This window comes from Alosa sapidissima, chromosome 14 (genome assembly GCF_018492685.1).
Source record: "Alosa sapidissima isolate fAloSap1 chromosome 14, fAloSap1.pri, whole genome shotgun sequence".
Classification (NCBI taxonomy): Eukaryota; Metazoa; Chordata; class Actinopteri; order Clupeiformes; family Clupeidae; genus Alosa; species Alosa sapidissima.
Genome location: NC_055970.1, coordinates 10,895,383 through 10,900,139, shown reverse-complemented (window position 1 = coordinate 10,900,139; position 4,757 = coordinate 10,895,383). Strand labels below are relative to the sequence as shown.

The window sequence follows — 4,757 nt, the reverse complement described above, 5'->3', positions numbered from 1 at the left end:
TATAGAGATGCAATTAAAGTATAGTATCTTTGCCAATAATATAATAATACCATAATTACCATGAAATGTATAACCTCTAAATCAATAAATAAATAAATGTCAATGTTTTCAACTTAAATTGTGTTGTGGTATTCTTGAATGCTTATTTGATTGTTCACTACCACACTGACCTGATCATAATTCAGCACAGTATGCAGTAAAGAAGATTTCTTTTAGATTTCAGTGCACTCTGGAGTCCAAGGAGCAGGAAACACTCCTTCAGAATGGCCAAAGAATGTTTATTCCCACACTATCTGAAACTTCAGAAGGCAGGTAAGGTGAAGCCCAACTCTGACTGAATATAACAACAAACCGTTATGAAAAATGTACTCTTACAAAACGGTTCAACAAATATTTGTCTTTTTCTTTATAAATCTTTATGTGAACTTTTTCACCTACTGAATCATAGAAACCATGCCAAACCATGTCATAGTTTTTACATCTGATTCACTGTTCTCATGTTTACACCACTAGTGTACGTACTGTAGTTGTTAACATCTTATCATGTTCATGTTCTGCAACATACACCTCCAATAAGACTGAGCCGAGTCTCTTCCTCTCTGGACAGATATATCACGGGAAGGTGTATTTGCACTGTTTGTTGCATGTCAACAGGATTATATTTCTTCAGAAGCAGTTCCTGAGCTGAGAGTGCCACTGCTGCGATGGTTTATCAACTCCTCATTATGCAGAGTGCTTTTCTCTAGGCACTGGGGGAGCAGAAGGAGTTGTTTGTCAAGAGATGGGGAACATCTGGAATGCCAATGATTTTAATGATTCACTCCCAGTCTACAAGATCATTCAGGCAGAGCCTATGTATCATTAGACAACTTTGTTTTCTTTCGTTCGCCATGCTGGATGCCGCGTAGATAGCAAGCCTACAGCGTTATAGTTCCATCTGAGAAGATGACAGCCTTGCCCCGGCCGTGAACCACCTTCTGAAGTTCATTTTAACGCAGGCCACAGAGCAGCATCCGCAACGAGTTTTGGATTCGGCTTTCATGTTGATCTACCTTCTTCCGGTCTAGGTGAGTGAACGTGGAGTGGACACTGCTTGGCAACCTAAGCACGTTCTTCCTGCCCAACCTTCTGGACCACACCATGTGTGTTTGTTGTCAGTCTGCCCTTAACAAGAGCATCGGTCATCGCTGATGCCCTCACACTGTAGTGCTCTCTGACCTTTGCTAGGAAGACTCAAGACTGTCTGTGAAAACATCACCTTGAATGGAGGATGGAATAGACGATGCCAATTCAGGACAGGGCAGGCATTGTTGTTTGAGGTGAAAAACTTTTGGACAAATGATTTTATTCTCTCTTTCAGTAAAAAAAAAGTTAAAATCTTTATTCATCTAAAAAAATTAAAAGAACATTTTCTTCAATTCAATAAAAGCCCACACAGAAGTAATTGAATTGCTTTATAGGCTCATCAGGTAGATTGTCTTGAACACCCAAAATACATATGCTCAACCTAATGGTAGCTGTAGTATTACAAGTGTGTTTTTTAATGTGTGATAAATTAAATTGGTATTCCGCTCTGCTCAGCAGAGATAGAGTGGTAGGGGGAATTGGAGGAGGGAGATGAGGGCCAGACAGACTCAGTGCTCGTGGCTTCCCTCCGGAGAGGAATCTCCCTTTGATCTGGGCATCGAGGAGGAGTGAAAGCCTCTGCATCATTGCTGGCTCCTGGAGTTTCTGCAATACCAGATACCAGTTACTGCAGTTTAACTCATTTTAGCACAGGGCCGACCAACACACAAGGTGTCAAATGTGTGATGTATATATATATATATATATATATATATATATATATATGTATATGTATATATATATATATATATATATATATATATACACACACACACACACGGTATATATTGCTGAAGTCTGGCTATAAATGGATTTTTCAAAGCTTCCATCCGATTTGACCATCTGGTCATTAACTAGTGTTGTCATCTGTAAAGAAGTACTTTGACTGAATGCTAATGCTTTGGGAACAGCTGGTTTCGATGGCATGCTTTATAACAATGTAAGCCTAAAGACTCTCTCCACTGGCCCATAATAATGATAGCCTTCCTCTATGTTGCGCCTCAGCAGTTGATCATAATATGTGATATTAAAGTGCCATTAGCTGAGCCTCACCTGTGAGCGATGGCTTCAGTCAAGCGGAAGTGGATATGCCATGGTGATGGGACAAGCTGTGTCCCCTCCCCTCAAGACTGTCACTAACTGCCATTTTTAGCCTGGCCTACTGTATGTGTGGCACACTGAAGAAAGCGCTAGCCAACTGTCATCCACGGCACCGCTGCACCTTCTCCTGCATCTACCCAGGCAACAGAGGATCCCTGTCAATGGAGACAGGTCCTCTTACGTGCCCCTGGAAACACTGCAGACTGTGATGTAATTCTCTCTCTCTCTATTGCTTCCTGTCTCTTGATTGGCTCTAGTTCTTTACCGCATACGTGTGTTTATGAAAACATTTTTATTTGTCTTTTACCGCATGTATGTGTGTTTATGAAAGCATGTGTAACCGGTGGTAATTGGCTCTGCGTTGTGATTGGTTGAAGTGGTGGTATAAAAATGGTGACGCCGACACAGCTGTTCCTTTCGTTCTTTTACTCTCTGTAAACCAACATACAGTAGAACTACACAGCTGGGTGTTAATCTCTCCTTCCCTAACTCCTCTTCCCCTGGGTGACAGAAAACAGGGCAGGTAACTCAATTATGATTTAAAAATGAAATAAAGTTAAATAAAACCCAACAAATACATTTTAAGATACCCAGACAAATCGCCAGGGTCTAGGGAGTAATTCAAGGCAACACATTCAAAACCTAGCCTAGCCTCCCATTCAGACAGTGTAGCTAGTTAGCTCGCGGGAGATCGCATAAAACAGAAATGAGCTAACTTGCTAGGATCACACTAACAGAAACACACAAACCACAAATCAACAAACCAATCGAAATTAATGACACACCTGTAAACCAACATACAGTACACAGCTGGGTGTTAATCTCTCCTTCTCCAACTCCTATAAGAAGCAACAAAGAAAATGCTAAGTCGTTAGCCATCAATCGCTAACCAGTGTATAGTAGCCTACACACTACAGTAAATACAGTAGGCTAACTAGGTAGCTAATTAGTCACTGGTTTATGTTACACCATGACGCTATGTTACATAACAAAATACATGAAACCAAACAAATTACCACTACAATACATTAAGGGAAATATGCAGAGAGAAATAATATACAAAATCATAGTTTTAAAAGTGATGGATGGTAATGTAAAGAAGGGATATATATTAGATTTAGAAAAGTGAATTAGACAGAAAGCATACCTCTTCCCCAGGGTGACAGAAACAGGGAAGAGGTGAAGGGGGCAAGGACATAAAAATAAGAAAAAAGAAAATATTAGAGGGGGATATAAGGAGGGGGGCAGGAAGCTCCATAGACACCCAGAAGAAGAAGACACTGTACATACATATGGTGTATCAAAATAAGAACATCTTTGTGTAATTATAAATACTGGAAAATGTACACTGTTACACATGGGCTAGTTATTTGTCTTTTCCACCCTCTGGGAACAAGACCACTTTTCATCTCACCAGGTCTGGGAATGAAATAATCTGGGAGAACATGCAGGAGAGGTCTGAATGTTAAAGGCAAATGAAGCTGCTTTAGTTGAATTGGCTGTGTCTCTCGTTGCACAGCAGGTGCTGTGTTTTCCGAAAGAAGCCTGCCCTTGACATCTCCACATGGCTACCTCTTTGATGCTCTTTGTCTTCCCCGGCCCTCTTCCGTTGTGCTACATTACATTTGAATGGCTGCTTTGTATATGTATTCAGGTAGCACACACATCTTTATTCTTAGGAGTATAATAATGTGGATATTTTAAACGTGAGCTGTAGGGGTACAGTGCGATATGCGTTGTTTAATATGTTTTCTGTTGCTATTTTAGCACAACTTAACTGTTGTAGGAAGATAAGCAGCTTTTGTGCAGCATTGCATATCACAAAGACTGAACTCCATCTAGCAACATCAAGAGTGCAGTTTTTCATCCACACACAGAACGTATGAACAGGTAATGTGTTGCTAATCCTCTTACAGCACCACAGCCTTTGGGCAGACCACAGACTCCACACACCAGGAGGAAATACCTATGTGGATGTAGAGCATGCTCTGCTGCAAAAAGCACTGAAGCTGTATGTGTATGTGATGGCGCTGTCGTACAGATCTGGGAAAATAAATGTCCCCACATAGACAATAAACTAACTAACTCACTCACTAACTAACTAACTAACTAATTAATTAACTAATGACGTATACAAGCTTTTTAGCATCAGAGCTGGGAGAGGTATTTGCTGATGAATCCCAGTTCTATCTTATTATGTGTCTGTGCTGAAAAGAGTGGGGAGTGTAATAAACCATCCCCTGCTCATTAAAGATGAACAAACACACATACATCCCCACAAGTCTTTTGACAAAGCCAGACGGCGAGGTCAACAGCAGGGGTGCAGGTTTTGGGCATCTCTGTGTGAGCCATGGCAAAGCTCTGCAATTACATCATGCCAGGAGAGCACTCTGGCGGAGTTACCTCACCAGCTTGGAAAGAAGAAGCAGCTGTGTAAATCAATGGCATCCCTCTCAAGGAACAGAAGAGGGAGGGGGGTATAGGCTACGGGAAGATGGGGGGGGGGGGGGGGGGGTCTTAAAGAGGGTAAT

General features: G+C 41.3%; 1 long non-coding RNA gene across 1 annotated transcript; it reads right to left on the bottom strand.

Annotated features, from left to right (window-relative positions):
- Positions 1–1,441: 1,441 nt before the first annotated feature.
- Positions 1,442–3,582, bottom strand: LOC121681903. Its single transcript, XR_006022340.1, has 3 exons — positions 3,374–3,582; positions 3,012–3,065; positions 1,442–1,731 (listed from the first exon to the last, which is right to left on the bottom strand). It is a non-coding gene; the product is annotated as an uncharacterized LOC121681903 (long non-coding RNA).
- Between the last annotated feature and the right edge of the window lie 1,175 nt (positions 3,583–4,757).